The sequence below is a fragment of the Uranotaenia lowii genome, chromosome 3 (genome assembly GCF_029784155.1).
Source record: "Uranotaenia lowii strain MFRU-FL chromosome 3, ASM2978415v1, whole genome shotgun sequence".
Classification (NCBI taxonomy): Eukaryota; Metazoa; Arthropoda; class Insecta; order Diptera; family Culicidae; genus Uranotaenia; species Uranotaenia lowii.
In genome coordinates, this window is record NC_073693.1 from 87363616 (window position 1) to 87383733 (window position 20118).

Below are 20118 nucleotides of genomic sequence, written 5' to 3' on the forward strand. Positions count from 1 at the left end.
TTGTGTAAATTCTAATACATATTTAGGAAAAAAATGTGTTTTTTTATTACAAAGCAATGAATAACTTTAGTTATAGTCATTTGAATTAAAGATTCATGAAAATATAGAAAATCGTGTACAAGACAGGGCTGAGCTTCAAATGCAAGATATTAAGACATCAGATTTCGGAAACTTTAAGCAAAAGCTTAAGAATTAAAAACTTAATACTTGCGATGTAATGCATCGTTCCCCAGGCCAATTCAAACAAAATACACAACAACAAAAGCATTGGAAAATCAATATCCACGGTGTCTCTGGAAGAAAACCTTATTTTTCAAAAATAAACATCGCTAATTCTGGCACCATTCGAAAGCTGGGACTTTCCTCTTTCGTTTGAGCCCAAATTTGAAATAATCCACGGGGGTGTCTAAAAAAATTTATTTTTTGGAAGACTTTTTAACCTTTTTAATGGTTTTTAAACAGACAAAATCACACTTCTCACTATGAAAACGCTTGTCTCAGCTTTAGCGTTAACACAACTCCAAATGTGAATAACATCATTTAAAAGGACATTTCTCTGGTTACAACTTTGTAGAAGACATCAAAGTGATACATATTCAGAGAAAAGAGTTTTAATGTCACAAACAGAGTGATTATAATAACATTTGAAAAATCTAATAAAACTTGCTTCCCTGATGGTATTAAGATCTGAAATAGAACTCTACCATCTCAGTTATTGATTGAAGGGTGTTTAAATGTTCAGCATGGTTTATTTAGATTTTAAAAATCATATTTAACATAAATTTGATCAGGATAATCTGAAGATATGTCGGAAAGAAGATTTCAAAATTTATATCTACTTAGTGTTCAATAATATTTTGTTGTTGATTTGATGTCAGACTGTTATTTGGAAATATTCTATCAATTTACCTAAGGTTGTCAGATCTTAAGTCATCAGATTTTTTGCATATTTTTTATTCCGTATTCTAAAAGTTTTGCATTGGTTCAAACTAACGATGTTTTTTTTTCAAATTTCCTTGATTAAATAAATTAAACACGGGTTTTTATCTGGTAGCATGGATCACATCTGCATTTTCGATTTTCCCCTGGAATATTGTTTTATTATTTTTATGAAAATAAAATATAACATCGTGTCATGAACTGAACTTGCTTGAAATGCCTAAAATAATGTTTCTATATTCATTTGCCCAAATAATGTATGAATTTAAGATGTTACAAGTATGAAATGAGTAATGGATGTTAAGCAGGTGTCATTTTTTATACGGGCGGAACAATTTTTAGATTTCTTCTTTATCACTTGGAATTGAAACATCACGAGGGGAAGAGAGAGGGGATAAGAAATCATGTAGTACAAATTTTCCTTAATTTGGAAAAACATTGGACAAAAACTGGCATGCAAAAAACTTGTAAACTATCTACATTGCACAAAATCCAATAATCCAGAAAATTTAGATAAAAATTAAAAAAAAAATTAAAAACATCAGGTGATATAATTCTTATCTACAGTTTGACTTAAAAATAATAAAAATTCATAAATGCCCATAACTTCAGATTATCCTGATCAAATTTATGTAAAATATAAATGTTTTAATGTAAATAAACAATTCTGAACATTCAATCACCCTACAATCAATAACTGAGTTGGTAGAATTCTATTTCTGATCTTAGTATCATCAGTGAAGAGAAGTTTTATCAGATTTTTCAAATGTAATTATATTCACTCTGTTTGTGACATTCCAACTCTTTTCTCTGAATTTTCGCTTTCACAGTGAGAAGTATGATTTTGTTTTTGAAAAAACCATCAAAAGGTTAAAAAATCTTCAAAAATATAAATTTGTTTTAGACCCCCCGGTGGATTTTTTAAAATTTGGGCTCAAAGGAAAAGGGAAAGTCCCAGCTTTCGATTGGTGTAAAAATTAGCGATGTTGATTTTTAAGAAAAATAAAGTTTTCTCCCAGAGATGTGCAGTTTTAATACGTGCATATCTCTGTTATTAACCAACGCACAGTGGGGATTTTTGACGGGAAAAAGATATACGGAAGGTGGAAAAAAGATAAAACTTACTGAAAAGCAAAGGTGATTTTTACCCCATTTTTCTTATCCGTTTACCTAGCAAAAAGGTAAATTTTACATTTTCTCAATTCACATTAAAAAACTTACACTCACACATACGGGCCGGACATATCTAGGCAAATTTATCTAAAAATCTTTAAAAAAATCTGGTCAACTAATTTCAAAATTCGCAAATTTGCTTCATGATTATTTTGAAAGAACTTTCTCAAAAATGTTCGTCTATGGATGCCAGAACAAAAATTTAAAGCAACTTATTAAGTTTGAGTTTTTGATTGATTTTTCGAATATGTGGATAAATCCAGACGAAATCCGGACAGTTTTCAACGAAATCAAATATCCGGGCAAGTCCGTGTAAAACATGACAATCTGGCAAGCCTAATATATATAAGCTGAAGTGAGGATAGATCCATTACGGAAATATTGCATTAGAGTCAAGCATTAAGCCTTCGGGGGGCCGGGGCAATTTTTTTCGGGCCAGCCTTCAAAATAGTTTTTTTTAAGCCATCTTAAAGAATACCTTATGATTTTGAGCAACCAAAAGTTTATTGTATTCGGATGACCGTTGTATTTTCAATAAAAGTAGAACATGCCCCTTTCGATTTTTCCAACACGCCTTAACACATTGTGTTGCCAAAATCGAAAGGGTTTTTTTCTAAACTTTTCTTTAATTTTTTACGGGTTCTGATTATTATAATAATCGTTTTCTTCAATTTTTTACCATTTCTAGTCAATTTTTATTGTTTTCTATCACGTTTCAGACACATTTTGATTTTTTTTATTATCTTTCAAATGTGAAAAAACTCAAAAATGGGCAAAAAAAAAAAGAAAATTATTGTTTCATTCATGATGATTGTGAATTAGTAAAGTTAAAACTTAGAATGAGATACATACATAAAAGAAGAATTGAGAATCACATCTCAAGGTCTCAAATAAAATCAAAATCATAATTTCTGATCAAGATTTAGGAAATAATGCCTATGCAGTCAAAATATGAAATTTTGACGCTGGTGATTGGCAACCTTGCTAACTAACGACGATGAAAAATATCATATCAATTCAGCATAAACCTCGGCAATCTGTAACTCATTTTTTTATTTGGTTTCTACACATGGAAAATGCTTGATAAATGTCTGGTCAACATCAAATGTTGTCGAAAACTTCGGTTTGGGAATTCAGCGAGAATAAATTGTATAAAATTTCAAATAGCAAAAAATTAAAAATCTAAATTAGAGCCTAAGCAGGAAATGCTTAATTTATAGCTCAAAAATGAAATGTAAATTCTAATTTCATATCTTAAGCACTGATTATTCGGTTTTAAGTGATTTGACCATTTTTTAGAACTGGAATGCAAAATTTCGCAACCTACGATCTATACCAACCGATTATACTTTAGTTTTTGTCAAATGTTCCACCAAACATTCCAATAAAAACATATTTAAGTGGTCCAAATATAATCAAGTTTTGTTCATTTTAAACAGATGATACAATACTAAAATTGGTAAGTTATTTTAGCATATACTCAAAACTTAAAGTGAATCTTTCTAAATCTTATTTTCTGAGACTCAATAACTGTTTTATTGGACCACAGCAAATTAAAGAAGAAGAAAGTGTAAAGATTTTGGGAATGTTTTAATGTCCTCACATTAAGACTACTGTTAATAAAAATTATGATACCTTGATAAATACCATTAAATTCACATTTACCCTTCACACCAAGATATATCTACCTTTTCCAAACAGTTTTAATTCTGAACAGTTATATTTTATCAAAAAAAATTTTGCGCTCCTCGTTTTCGCAAATTTCATAATTTTTTCCCACAAAAGTGGTTTAAATAGGCGGAAATTTTGAATTGGACTGCATCTTTCAACAATAATAACGCTCACATACAGAAGTTCAATAAATTGTGCTATTTAAGTGAAAATAAAATGTGAAAGTTTTGTTGTAATTTAGGCTAGCGTTTGGCAAGGGTGAGCCGCACGCGTTTGTTTTCTCTCTTCGTTCGCGAAAATTTTCTTAAAGATCGAAATTTTTTTAAATGGATCCGAAAGAACATTTCCAAATAGTGATCGGTTTTTTGATTTAGTGGTGTTATGTGATTTTGATCCAGAAGAAGACAAGTTTGGAGTTTTGATTGTTGGCCAAATTAAAATTATTCCGTGTGAAAGAAGAAGAGGGGCTCGCACTGCGCCCTCCGGACCGACAAAGGATTCAAAATATCTAAGTGTAAATTTTGAGATGGAGGCCACGATTACCTGCATTTTGAGCTAAGTATTTTGTTTCATCCTTAATTACTTTATACCATAAATTTTATTGGCGTTCAAAATAAGCAAAACAAAGACTACATTTGGGCGTTTATTTATTGCCTCAACAACAACAAAACGAAAATGAAAGCTTTAATGTTTCGACATAATTAAATCATAATTCATTTATTTAAGCGTTTGTTTGCTACATCATGAAAAATTACTTTATTGAACCATTTTTAATAAATTCTATCTTCAGAGGTTCCGACTTGTAGCAGCAAGTAAAAGATCTCTAACTGGGGAGTGTCAAAAATATTGCAAATAGTTTCAATTGTAATTTCTGGGACTTTATTTCATGATTTCCTCAATCTGCCGTTTCATTACTTAGAAGAAACATTAAAATTTTAGGGAATGATCAGAAAATCAAAACATTGCAACATATACTATTATTCATCGATCGATAAATCTCGAAATTATTCAAACATTCTTTTTAACGATAAATTATTGATTTTCAAAAGGAGATCGGGACATAAGTTCAGTTTAATTAGCTCAAGTCATAGCTTATCTACACACTATTAATTTTTTGGTGTAAATTTAGGTCAAATTGGATGCACATAATTGAAGCATCACTTTTGACATAAAATTACAATAAGAAAAACAGAAACGCTTGAAACCATAATTTCTAAAAGACATAAATTTATGTCAAATTGGATGCACAAAATCGAAACATCGCTATATACACATAAAATTACATCAATTTTGACAGAAATCTGAAGACCCATAAATTTCAAAAGACTTAATTTTTCAAGACATAAAATTAAGTTTCTTTTCAGGGAAGTAATGAAAACATGTATTTTGGAAACATTGCTTTTTATTTCAATAACAGTAAATTTGACAAAAACCTAAATTTGCTATTTCTCTATTAACTTTCTATTTTCTTCGGGATCTCCATCCTTTTGGTCGATATAACCTATTTATGTCACAATCTGGTTAAATATGTGCTTACTACCTTAATTCAATCGGAGTTTTTCGGTTGTTAGCCATACATGTCTTTTACATTGCTTACAGCCACCGAACTTTTGTTCAAAACCGTCTCTAGAATGAACATTGCACTGAATCTTTGAAAAAAAGGATGATAGAATCCGAGCCTAGCATGAAGATACGAAAATGTCATAACTTGTGTGATAACTATTATTTATGTATTAATCTGACTGGATGGTACCTTGGTATATCTTTAAAAATGGTTAAAGCATTTTTTTAACACATACACTTCGTCGATTAATATAAAATAGTTTAAAGTAAAAAACAACTTTTTCAAACTCCTTACAATCCATAAAAAATTAAAAGCTTATGATAAGTAATGTCAAACCAACATGTTGACGAAATCCATTTTCGTCTGTTAAGTCAACCTTATGGCGTTTTCATTTCCAAGCGAATTGCCAACTTTTCGATGAACTCGATGAACCTTGTTTCATCGAATCCTAGTTAGCCATGAAAAGAAATTATGCGACTACGACAGTATAATGTTTTTCTTGGTGAAGCCTGCAGCCGTTAATAATGATATTGCGGTGCGAAACGGGAACAAGAGCTAGTTTGGTGATCGAGTATATTGTAAAGGATTAACTTGTATTAGGTGAGTACTTCGTACAATTACCCGTGTTTTCATCCATGCTTAATTCTAGATTCTGTACAGCAACCAAAATTCGATAAACGCAAATGGCTTATCAAGAATCGATGAAGTTCGGCGAACATCGAGCTCAAAAATACGCCTAAAGGTTGACTACCAAACGGAAGCAAAATATATCGGAATGGCCCTTGACATGAGGGACATAAAACGCCAAAATGTAGGCTTTGAAAGATAGATGCATTTGGTGAAAAGGTGGTCTAACTCATTTGCCCACACGTGTGGCCAGCATCAAATTACAATTCTGAAGCACACTCACGACACGATTCTATGGATTCCGCTAATGGTGCCCTTTTAAACACTGCTTCGAACATTTTTCCGGATGCAGAATGCAATTAAACTACGGAATCGTAATGAAGCAATGCAGAGCCCAAATTGTCCTTTTGATCTGTGACATGAAACCACAAGGCTGTTAAAAAAAACTATTATGGTCCGCAGAATATTTCTCGCACAAGCTTCGCCACTGGTAAACACCGGTCACCTTAAAAAACGATAAAGCCTGTGATCAAATAGGAGCCATCAGTATCCTCTTTGCCTAAAAAATATTAAAATAGGTACAGTTCACACATTAAAACAAGCGACACAATATTACCTGATGTACCAAATTGCTTTCAGTGGCTGGAAACATCTAGTGTCGGAATTGTGTTCTGAAGCTCGTTTGTCCATCTATTTCCTTATTGAACAAACATCCGTCTTCAGTTCAGAGGTAACCTTTTCAATGTAGGTTTTTTTCCAGGTTTCAACATCTGTCGTACTGAAGTGTCAGGAATGCCATGGAAAACGAGAAGACATCAACTGGAAAAAGAAAAAAAATACAATAAGGCTCTCGTGAATTTTAGATATTTTCAATCCGTTCCTAAAGCAAAGCCTAATCCACAAAGGTCGCGTTACTTTGGTTGCTGCTTTTATCTGGTTCGTCTAATGATATTTTCACTATGTAACATGGTTCGTCGGTATGAGACATGTTTTCAAGTTCGAGTCATCCTAACCAAATGGGATACCGGCGAATCGGTGCAGCCTCCAACGTAATGCAACCGTGCCCAAACTTGACCCTTTTTATAATGATGCAGCAGTATGAAAATTTTATATTATACCTTCATGACCCAAAAGGACATAGAAAGGAGAGGCAGACCTAGAAACTCGCGGCGGCAAAGCCTAGCCGCTGAATCTGAACTGTCGACGAGAATCTTGGCTGGGACCAGGCGCCGGAGTAAGTTGATGCCTCCAGTTTCAAAAATTCCGAATCTTCTCGTTTCTTGGAATTGGATAATCTGCAGCATCCAGATGCGTTTCGCATAGGAAGTATGGAATTCTGCTGCGGAAAAAACAGAATCAATGTTTTGGCGATTTAATGTTTTTCTCCATTTACACAAACTTACCTGTTCAAACTGGAAACCGTAATCATTCCGTTTACTCAAAGTAGCTTCTATGCCGATTATATATTCAAAACAAAATTCAGCTTGACAAAATAAATGAAAATTTCGCTTTACACTTAGACTGTTGACAACTTAATGGGAGCCATGTTTATTTATCGTATTTGTATGTGTGCTTTAGATGCGAAATGATGTAAAATCACATCTTTGTTCGATTAGGTCAAAACATATTTAGGTGTTTAAGCGTTTCTGGCTCGTGTAATTTTAAAAATTTTTTGGTGTGTACAGAAACCCAAATGTAATATTCTATATTCTAATTACTATTGCGGTGAGTATAATGTTGGTAAGTATCGTCATTTCCTAATTGCTTAACAGCATTTAATGTATCTATGTTCCATATATACTTTCCCAAATGACATAAATTCATATTTAGGTCTTTCCATATTCAAAATATTATATGAAGCGTTTGGTAGGGATCTCCACGCTTCATTCCTTCCCTGTATCCTGTATCTTTCGCGGTTTTCATCACATGGTTGGCCTGGCCGTAGTAAAATCTGCAATGCATAGGAATATGTAACAGATAATACGCTGAAAAGAAAAATGAAATACGCAAGTTTTCCATTTTCCAGGATGCCTACATGTTTTGGCCATGTTGATGTAAGAAGAAGAAGAAGAAGAAGAAGAAGAGAACAGTTATATTTTATCAAAACTCTGGTATATTTCACAAGTACCTACTCCCAATGGAAAACAGTCATGTAAGCATTCTGAGGCAGCTTACAAGCAAATTTATAAGAAAAGGATATTTTTACTTTGTTTCTCATAGGGAGTTATTTCTCCAAGTATACAAAGGTGGAATGGCACTTGTTGATATTGAATCAAGATCAAAAGCGTTGTTCATTTAAAACATTTTATACAATCGAATAGGGCAATTAACACCAAATGAATTTATTATGACGAAAATAAACCAAAATCATCTCATCATGAAACGGCTATAAAATGTTCTTAGCTCAAGTCAAAAATCAATCTATTTATCCTGCAACGAGACATTATTCCAACTAATGAAAAGTTATTCAGGCACAATGTAAGAGGGATAAATTCATCCAAGTGTAATTTTTGCAATAATAAGGAAACTATCAAAAATAATTTGGACATGGTTGAATGAAGAATTGAAAACAAAAAATTTAGCTTAATATTTCATACAAAAATCAATGAATATTTTTTTAAAATTTTTCCATGAATAATCATAAGATTATCTTCATTTCTACATAGGCGACAGTATTTTGATCCAACGAATGATTTTTGAAATACACGCATTCGTGACTGTCCCATTTTTTAATGAACTAAGCTTTATTATGAACCCATCAGGGTTCCCAAAAGAAGATTATAACAATTTTTTTAAAGACATACACCTTAGTCTTAGCCGATTTAGGCTTTACAGACTGAATAAATGACGAGGACAACTTAAGATTAACATTTAATACCCAATACTGAGATGCCCAGACAACCAGAAGTCGTATTTTATTTTACAGATTATATCGTATAGAATATTCTTTAAACTCATTTTTGTATATCTGCAGCTGCAATGTGCGGCCCATGCATATTCTGAATCGTATTTAATTGCATTACATGATTTTAATACGACAAGAAGATAGACTCGAATGAATGAACATATGAACTCGACTTTTGTGTACGACAATTCGCATAAAATCCGTGAAAAGATCGATACACGATGATCAGCCGTGATTGGCAGATTTTGTCGTGCTATGCAAAAAAAAAAATTTTTAATTAAGATATTTAACATGAAATACGATTTATATCACCACCAGGTGTTTGATCTTAGCAGAAATTACGTTTTTCTATCAAACATGATTGCTTAAATAAGAGATTATATTTTAAATGAAACTATTAGTAATAAAATTTTGTTTCAATTTTTAGTATATTTCAAAAGTAACTTCAAACTTAAGTATCTTTAGTTATAAGGATTAATTAACTTTGAAATGAAATGAAGAAGCATTACTCACTCTGTGATAGCATAAATGTATGTTCTTATATTTGTGTAAATGTCGTGAATATATTTTTTACTGAAACAATGAAATTTATCGTTATTTGAACAAAATTTGTAAACTAAAAAACAGAAAATAAGCAGAAAACAGAAAATAACTTGGAGATATATGCAATACAATCGTATATAACTGCATTGATTCGTAATAATGTGCATGCAATCGTATACCTATGCAAATTAATTCGCATGTCTGATTTTCGTAAAACGTATTTGCAGGCAATCGTAAAAAAAATACAAATAAGTTCAATAAAACCGTTTGTGATAATGATACATCGATGATTGGAATCGTATTCAAGGAGGCTTCAAAATGTTGGTCTATTTTTAGATCATCGATGACGTGTTCTACGATTTAAAAGATTTTAGTTATAGAAATATTCGATTTGCTTTAATGCCTTTGAAGCAAATCCCCCTGAATTTATATATTCCAGATAGCGTTGAGGAACTATCATGAGCTGCTGATCGTATCGTCAGGGGATCAAGTCCAGATGCTAACAATAAATTCATGAACGTTGAAAAAAATCAGCAATCCGGCAAATAATAAATTTGTACGATATAAACTTGAATTTGACAGCAAAAACGCATTGCTTTGAAATAATCTTATTTTAATTATTTTTGGGGATGAATGAACCAATTGGTTTAAAATCCCAAAAAAAAAATATTTTTATTCAACTGGCGTAAAATGACAGCCCTGCACTCAAGTCGCAAAAAACGATCAAGTAAGTCTTCAAACTTTCCATATTGTTACGAAAAATGTCGAATATAAAGATAATCCCAATCGCATATTGAGCGAAGGCCTACAAGATTACAACCTCTATCATATATATGATGATGTAAATTGTCATAGTATATTCCAAAAAAGAATCAGGGTAGTCGTAAATGATTCGCATGACAAATCGTGCAAATTGCAATTCAATACAATCCAAATCAAGAATATGTGTGCTAATGTACCTACATGGCTTCCAAAATTATACGTATATACTGGTTTTGCTGCATTATATACGATATGTTTACGCGTATATTTGCTCGTATATTTGTGTAAGAAATTTGAAGTACCAACCAAATGGTGTCTGGAAAGGACTATGACAAAAAACCTCGTTTGCTAACAGAGATGTTGCAGTGAGTTCGATTCTCACTTTTTTTGAGGAATTATTCAATAGGATAAAAATCTCAAAAAATGTCTTTCTTGTTTCACACGAAAGTAGTGGTCATGCTTGGGAGCTCGATTTTTTTGCCTGTAGTTCTTTTCCAATCATATCATCTTCAGTACAATACAGTTTTAAGCGCATTTTCAACTCATAGGTTTGCTGAATAGGCATTGGAGTTTTGCTATTTCTTCTATTGGCGTAGTTTTTTTCAATAAGTAGCAAATTGAAGTTCTACATGAGTTTTGTAACCTTTAAAAAACTGCTTTACAATCAAGTTTCATTCAATACGCAACGAAAATCTACTAGATTACTGTAAAATTAGATAATATCGAGCAGTTCGTTAACCGAGTAGCAAAAAAAACATACAGCATCGAAAAGACTCAAGTAACGTTCCTCTTTGTTTACATCATGAGAACCACATAAAAGTATTCGATGCGTAGTGTTGTGTGAGCAAATCGCCAAAAATAGTGCTGCTATTTGAAAGATACGTCTTCATCATGACTCATTACGCTGCATTTCCTTCTTTTTCAGCGAATGTTTTTATTTTCATTAGTTGAATCACAATCTGAATACTTATGCTGTATGTTAAGAAAAATTTTGAACGTAAATTAACTTCTCTTAGAAGCATAAGCCAAGTCTTTGTGACGTCTAATGCAGCTAAAATATTATTAGTGATGGCGTAGAGCTTGTTTTTTTCATTTCACTGGATTCAAAGCTGTGGGAATTATTTCCCTGCTAACAATTATCACTTTCGATTTTTTTTTAACAAGTTGTTTAAATTTTAGCTACATACATCCGATTTGAAAAAAAACTATAGCTACTCTTAAATGAATGATAAATGGTCAGTTTAAAAAAAATGAGAAAACAAAACTCCTAACAACATAATACGTACTTCTTTTTTGTCGACGGTTTCCTCTGTATTCACGGTTCGAAAACTCAGCACAGCACAGAAAATCCTTGCTTTTTAGCGTGTTATTTCCACTTTCTTTCAGTCCGGCTTAAATCTACTTTGATCAGTCGTTGGACAGAAACCAGAGCGTGGCAAAAATACTTCTTTGTTACACCACAGCACCAGGGAAGCAGTCCGAGGCAAAGTGAATTTCACTCGACCCTGCAACTCACTTCAGTCGGGAACTATATTTTTATCGTATCGCTATATCCCAATGCAATTATGCAAATTCGAGCAGCTCACAAAATGTCCAGAATCACAGCTTTTTACCAATGTTTCACATTTGGATAGATCCAATTTGTACTGTCGGAGAAGTCTTTCGGTTCGAGGGAAAAAAAATGGCTCGCACTATCTTTCGCAAATTTTCTAGATGATCTCAGTCCCCGAAATGCTTTGAAGTTATATAAAATGCATCACCATCATTTCGTTGCCAACGAGAAAATTGCTCGCCAAATTTTGAGAAAAATAAAGTAGAACTGCAACTCGCACGAACGAATGTTCTAGTAAAATCTCATTCGGGGAATTGACGTCCGGGAAAATTCCTCCTGAGATCGGACACTCACTTTTCTTGGAGCAATAACTATCACGTTTCAAGCGTTTTTTTTTCTATCTTATTTATTTTTGTTTCAGTTTTCACTTTGTCAAATATTCGAAAGGTAGCTGCTTAGTGCAGTTCAGTTCGCGAAGACGGCCGACAATCCGGGACCGACTGAAGATGACTTACTACTATTAAGTGCAAAACTTTCGGGAGACGGCGAAATTTTCCGCGCAGCGCGCGTGGAAAACAAGTTTTTCATTGACGGCAGCAGCCTCAATCGGCGAAGTTTTCTAGTAGTGGTGGGCGACCAGTCAGGAAAATTTTCGCATCATGGGCGGCGGAAAAGTAGAAAAAAAATCATCTCCAGCTGTTTTGAGGGAAGAAGAAACATTTTAATGTACACTTCATGAAATTTATCCTGATACATCAATTATTCATGAGAATGCAAAAAAAAAACTTAAGAAAAAAGCGTAACAGAAAAGAATCACAGAATATTTAGTTAAATTAACAGAAAGTGAGTATTTTATTTGCCAAAACACAGAATTTTTTCAGCAACCTTACTCTGAACCTTAAGCTGAGAAGAAATACACGGCACCCATGGCCAAAATTCGCATGCTCATCTTCTCGTATCCCGTTTGGCAAAAACAAGATCGCGTTCCATTTCAACGGTGAGAAACTCGAATGCGAGGTGCACAACGAATCCATTTCACGCTTCTTTCGACCATACAGACGTTCGCGCAAGTCTTTGTGAATGATCTGAGGCCAAAAGATTCAACCAGCAGCCGGATAATGGATGCTGTGGTTTTTCTTAACTTCTGCCTACTTCTACACGGATGCCGCCTACACAACGCCATTTGAGTCGAGTCGAGGTACGTCATTTCGGGGAAAAGTCTTGTTTATGTTTTCCGAAAAAACGTCACGCAGCTTTACGTCAAACCTAGCTAAGTGGCTCTTTCGATACGGACGTAGGGAGTTTGTTTTTAAAAATCGTTTTGTTGCGAGAAACCACTTTATTTGTTGATAAATGTAAATATATTGAATGATTTAAAAAAAATTTTCAATACTTTAAATATTTTCTCTTAAACAATTTTTTTTACAGAACTTGATATGAAATTGTATGCAAAAAAATTGTACAAATTTCATAAAAAAGTTAAATAATGGAGTATCGACTGTTGAATCTTTATCCGGAGCTGGAACAAGAGGTGAGTATATTTTTTCGGGGGGGGGGGGGGGGGGGGGGGGGGAGTTGAAAGTAGTGGTCACCCTCTCCAAGCTGAAAAACCGTTAAAAATTTACCAAAATGCTTAAACTTCGAACAAATTTCAAACTTTTCCTAGTTTCCTGGTATACCCTTGAAATTTCAAAGAGTTTCAGAAAAAAAAAGAAAGGTTGATCAATTTTCAAAAGGCGTTTCAGAAACGTAGGACTTTTACTATCTTACAATCATATCTTTATTTTAACGTTATAACTAAAAACTTAATGTTAAAAACATTTTTTTCACTGGAAAATTCACAGAAGTTTAGTTTCATAATTGCATACCACTTTAATTCTACGAATAACTTTACCATTTAGGAAACAATTTTTAATAATTTTAACATATTTGTCGGTTTGTTGTCGTTTTTCCAAACCCCGCCTCATAACGTGTTTGATATATGTATCATGACAATAAAATATGGTCCTCGGTTCAATTTCAACACTTATAAAAAAATTCTTCTAACAGGCAACTGCTTTATTTAACCGTTATTTATTTTCACTCTTTTATTCTTCCTTCGAAAATTTTCGTCATCACGTTTACCAAACTGCCTTTAAACTAGTATATAGAAATTCATCAACAGTGACTATTCGTTAAAATAAAAACTAAAAACTGATTTTAAATCTATTTATTATATTTATTGTCATCTACCTTTTTCACATATTTTGATATCAAAGATTTTAATTTATTTAACTATAATGTACTTAACTACAATTTTTTCGTTTTCAATAATATCTGAAATACATTTTAGTCATAAATTTATTTTGAAATTTGGCCTGATTTTTATGTTTCCCTACAACTGTTAAAAGCTTCTCTCTCATTCGCTTTTGGCGCAAACCTTTGGTCCATGACAGCCAAGTTTTGTTGTGAATTAAGTGGTTGTAGGAAAAAAAGCTTTAAATAGAAAATGTGTGTAACTTTTTTTCAGAATTCAGAAGCTTTATATTGAACTAGCTGACCCGGTGTGCTTTGCTACACCTTCCAAAAGTTATTGAAATTTGAGGTCCCTAGTTATTTAACTTTTCATTTATTTGCACAAAATTCTAAATTCAATTTCAATATCAAAAAAATGTTTTTTCAAAATAAAATTGCAACGTTTTTTTTTAATCTTAATTCATTTATTTTTTAATCCGTGTTTCAATCCTTTTTATGACTCTGGATTTCTTTGCCTCATAAATTTATAGCTAATGCCAAATTTTTTTTATGTATGGAATCTTCGCTGTCTCTTTATTTGTAGAGCAGGTCTCAAACTATCCTAGAAAAGTTTTTTGTAACAAAATAACATCACGAGACACTTATTTTACCTATTCGTTCTCGAATTATTATACAAATTGTTAGAGTGACCTCCTCCATCATTTCTTTAACCCTAATGGAAGGAATGGGGTCTCATAACATTAGAAAAACACTTCTTGTATACAAATACCATTTCATGTCATATATGGCGTCATTCTCGATAAGCTCTCGAGCTACTAAAAAAATGGGTGACCCTCTCCCCACTTTATATCTCCCCTCTGGCAGGAGAAGGGAGTCTCAAACCATCGAAACAACATTACCCGTTCACAAATATGTTTCCATGCAAATTTGGTTCCATTTACTCGATTAGTTATCAAAATATTTTTAAAAAAATGTATGAGTGACCCTCTTTCCGTTATATCGTTCCACTGGAAGGAGAGAGGGGTGCTAAATCACCGAAAAATCATTTCTTGTACTCGACTACCCTTCCATGCAAAATTTTGTTTCGTTTGCTTTATTAGTTGTCGAGTTATGCCATAAAATTTGTATCGGAGCCCCTCTTGCTGCCTACCTTCCCTACCTGGAAGGAGGGGATCAAGATGAAACATATCGTGTATTCAAATACGTTCTCATGCCTAATTCTGATCCATTTGCTCGATTGTTAGATTGTTACCATGTCATATTTGGTTCCATTTGTTAGATAAGTGCTTGGTTTATGCAACATAATCGTATATCAGCTCCCGTCTTCTCTAACTGTATCCCCAATTGAAGAAAAAAGAAGTCTCAAATAAGCTAATTACCTTTTGACGTATCCAAATGCTTTCCCATGCCAAAGTTGTTTTCATTTGCTCAAGTTATGCGAAAAACTGTAAAGGAGCTCCCTCTCTCCTCCCTATCACGCAACTGGAAGAAGGCAATAGTACCAAATATTCACAGAAGCTTTCCATGTGCTCAAATACCCTTACAAACCAAATTTCGTTTTGATTTGCTGGGTAAGTTCCCGAGTGATGTAAAAAGTGTATGAAAGCACCCTCCTCCCTTAAGATTTTAAAACTTGAAGAACGGAAGGTTCTCAAAATATCATAGAAACATTACTCGTAATCAAATACCTTCCCATACCAAATTTGGTTCCATTTGCTTGATTAACTATTCAATTATACTGAAAATTGTAATGGAGCCCCCTCCCCTTTTTATCTCCTCACTGGAAGGAGGGAAGGGTATTCAAAGAACTATTTATCTTACCCAAATAAACTTCCAGGCCAAATTTGGTTTCATTTGATCGAATAGTTTCCAAGTTATGCAATTAAAAAGGTATGAAAGCCCCCTTCATCCTTCCTGTATCTTCACTGAAAGGAGGGAGGGGTCTGAAATAATCATAGAACCATTCCTCGTATTCCCCTACCCTCCCATGCCAAATTTGGTTCCATTAGCTTGATTAGTTCTCCAGTTATGTTAAAAATTGTAAGGTAGACCCCCTCCCTCCTTCATATCTCCTCACTGGAAGGAGGGAGGGGTACCAAATATTCTTAGAATCATTCCTCGTACCCAAATACCCTCCCATGCCAAGTTTTACTTGATTTGCTTGATCAGTTCTCGAGTTATGAAGACTTATTACTTTTATATGAAAGGCCCCCTCCCCCCTTCATATTAGAGGGAGGGGTCTCATACCATAATAAGAACCTTCCCCGGCCTCCAATACCCCCACCTGCCAAGTTTTACGTAAATCGGTTCAGTAGTTTTCGAGTCTATAGGGAACAGACAGACAGACAGACAGACAGACAGACAGACAGAAATTCATTTTTATATATATTGAATATATTTGTAACATTCAACAGTTAAAAAAAAATTCACCCCCCTTGTACTAACCCAAAAATATTAATAATACTCCCGTCACTTGAAAACTTTACAAGTAAAATGCCTTAATGACACCATTTGTAAAAAAAAAAACAAAAACAACCAATTTTTCATCACTCAAAAATCAATCAATATCAGCTCTTTAACTTTTTGCACCAATGTGAGTTCTGTTGCCTTATGATATCAGAAGTTGAACCTATTTTTTTTAGTTTGTTTTAAAAGTTAGGTATATTTTGTCCGTTAACGATTTTTGTTTTTATTTTGTTCATACCTTCTTTGTTGCAAATTTGTTTCTTTTGTTTAGAAATAATTTCAATTTTTTTTAATTCGTTTGAGACGAATTTTTTTTTTTGTTTCGATTATGTTTGAGATGAATTAAAATTATAAAAAAAATGTTTCATTATTTCATTTTAGAATTAAATTAATTTGAACCCCAGAATTGATAAAAATAACACGACATTTTCTATCTGTTTTCCAATGACTTTTAGCTAAGGGTGAAGAATTTCACTAAATGCTAATGAAATTTATTGTTTTGTGAATGAAAATTTTATTTCTTCATTCTTCAATCCTCTTAGAAGAAAAGGGATAAAAAGTGACCGAAGAAAAACATTTGCTAGATTTTTTTTATAAAATTTTGCAAATTTTAGGATGTCGGCTCAAAAAGTTCTTATAAAATAGTCTATCGTGCTTTCATGCAGGCCTGTGCGAAGGACCCTTGAAAGGGGGGGGGGGGGGGCGGGGGGGGTAAGGAAGTGAAGTTTAAAAATTCAAATTTGTCTAAAAATAATAACTATACAAAAATAAAAAATAGAAAAGGAAAGGGATTTTTAACACCGTTTCTCACTCATAATTACCACACAAACTAATAAAAATATAGACTGATAAATAAAACCAAGTTTTTAAAATATTTCTCAAAGAAAGTTTCAACTTTTCGTTAAGTCATTGATATTTGTTTTTTTCAAAATGATGTTCTGAATGATTGATTATTCTAAACTAGAAAATTTGTTTCAACAAAATGTATAAGTAAATTTAAAATAAACATTTCCAAAACAAAGAGCTTGGAACAAATCTGAATTCTAGAATTAATATCCAATCTGGAACAAAACTAACAATGATTGGTTGATAGGAAAATTCTTATTTTCAACTGAAGGGTTCATTGAAAAACTCAACTGTAGTATTTTGAATTTAAACAAAATGTATTTAATTGCGATTTGAAATGTAAATTTTGGATAACTGAAAAAAATACATTTTGTTCAATGGTTTAATTGAACTTGATAAAAAGAATAATATATTTATTATGATTTCAAAAGTGCCAGTGAAAAAAGTCAGCGAAAAAAGCTTTGAATAGAAAAAATCCTTCAGTTATCATAATATACGGCTTAAAAACTTCATTTTTAATGTTCAATATATTAACTTCGTGTTCAACTGTACTGACACGGAAATGCTGTGATATGGATAATTTCGTGAATGATCAATAGAAACTGATAGAAAATTAAAAAGAAAGTGTTCCACAAAGCAAATACAAAGACAGTTTACATTGCGCATTAAAATTTAGTTTTAAAGATGCTTCTTCGGCAAATCTAATATCAAAAATTTAGCTTTAAAACTTAAATGTAACAAATTCCTCGATACAGAGGGTGAATGACCACGAAGGTTAAAATCCTCTTTAAATAAATTAAAAATAGAATAGAATAGAATAGAATAGAATAGATGCTTCTTCGAATCATTTTTCAAACTTTTTAGAAATAATTTAAAAATCATGATCGATTCGTGAAATATGATTTTATATAAAAACAACAATAAAAAGTTTTAATTTTTTTCAATCGCAGCATTTTAAGTTTAAATTTACAAGCTCTGAATATTTTGTCATGTTTGATTGAAATAATAGGTCCTGGAAAGATCAGATGATTGAAACTATTTTTCTCTTGTTTAAAATTTAGATTTCAGGACTTATGTGTCAAGATGACAAAAAAATCAGAATTAAAAACAAAGACAAGTTTGTTAAAAACATTTTAAAATTTAAATAGTTTGACTATAAAAAAGCAAGCTTATAATAAAATATGAAATATTTGTACTTTAAAATTTGGTAATTTTTTTTGAAAATTAAAAAAAAATATGAAAGAAAACAATTAAGTTTGTTAAAACATTTCAGAAGGTTTCACCATAACCATTGACAGAATATGATTGAAAAAAATATGATTGAAACAGCATTTTGGTGCTAATGAACTCGAACCTTTTGTCAAATTTGGTCGCACACATTAAGAATTGTTTAAAATTGATCAGTATTAAGTGAAATCAAACATTGATAACTGATTAACTAACAAACCTACATTTATGAAAAAATCTGAGTCCAATCCTGTTTATCATACTTCATCCAATAATGGAATAATGATAGAAGTAATGCATGATCTGAAAAAAATTATATTCAACAGTTTATAAAATAATAGAAAAACATCATTAAAACAAGTGTATTTGACATCACTACAGAAAGTTTAAATAAAACATGAGTTTATTTAACATATTTGTTAAAACCTGCAATATCTGTAAAAATATATCAAATTCAGTTCGGTTTAAAACTTCTTAAAAATTTGGTGAATGACGAAAAGTAAAAAGAAAAAATAAAACTTCTATAACTTTTTTTCGCAGAACTCAAAGCTAGAAGCTTGAGGAAAGTTGATAATTAATTTAAAATTTTATTTTAAATTATATGTTTTGGATTCCGAATCGTAAAGAAAAGTGCAGAAATTTCTCAAATGCATTTTATTTCTTTTCAAAAGTCAGCTGAAAGCTGATAGAAATATCACATATTAGGATTTAGGAAAGGTACCCAAATTGAACGAAATTATCTTTAAAATTCATTGCACCTCAGAAAAATGTAAATTTTGCGGTCTTGTGAAAATTATTATTACCTATTTAGAAGAACAAAAAACACGAAATAAAAATGAGTTTGAAATTGGTTTCTTGAAAAATATTTTATATCAACATAACATTTGTAATGGCGTAAACGATTTTTTCAATGGAATCAGGGCAACCTGGCCGGGTCGGATTTTCCCAAATTTTGTTCGACAATCTGGCAACCTTAGGATAGAAGGGCTAAGCGTAAGTATCTTTGTAAAATCTAGTGATTCTACCCGAACAAAAACTTAGTTTTTCCTTGGATTTTTTTTATTGACAGTACCTGTGATTTTTTTCATATTCTTCAGTTTTTTCCCTACGTTTCATGATTTTTAATTTGATTTTATTTATTTATATGATAATCTAATGGCTACATAAGAAAAATGCGAGTTTTCTCGTTTTATTTAGCAAATGTGTAACTGTATGAAACGAAGCGTTGAGCGTAAAAACCAAAGCTGGAAAATTAAAGTTTCATTACTTGTTTGTTCTGATTTATTTAAAATTTTATTGCATTTTGGTAGGTTTTCATGTATTAATGACATCCTTAAGTAACCTTTCACTAAAAATTCTTAGTTTAGAAGTAACAATTTCATATTTTGGTTCTCCGTTTTATTAGTGACACTTAACCATACTTATGGCAATCGTGTCAAAATCAATTTCCCAATGTTTGTCGCTAACTATTTCAAAATGCTTTATTAAGTTTAACGAACGCAAAATCGAAACGCCAATGACTAACTATAAACTACAAAAAAGATACACAGATACACCAACGTTGAAGACATTTTTTTATAATTATATTCTTTGAGTGATTTTTTCTGT

The 20118-nt window shown here is 32.1% G+C and overlaps 1 protein-coding gene across 4 annotated transcripts in view; it reads right to left on the reverse strand.

The window, feature by feature from the left end:
* LOC129754509 (RING finger protein nhl-1) overlaps positions 1-20118 on the reverse strand; it is a 168326-nt gene that overhangs the window by 91836 nt on the left and 56372 nt on the right. Inside the window, exon 1 of one of the 4 annotated variants that reach the window (XM_055750625.1) lies at positions 11471-12258. The exons of 2 other annotated variants lie outside the window; for them this stretch is intronic. The gene's annotated coding sequence lies outside the window, so the exon portion shown is untranslated. Of the gene's footprint in view, positions 1-11470; positions 12259-20118 lie in introns of those variants that run through there. One more of the 4 variants, XM_055750622.1, reaches the window with a different exon arrangement.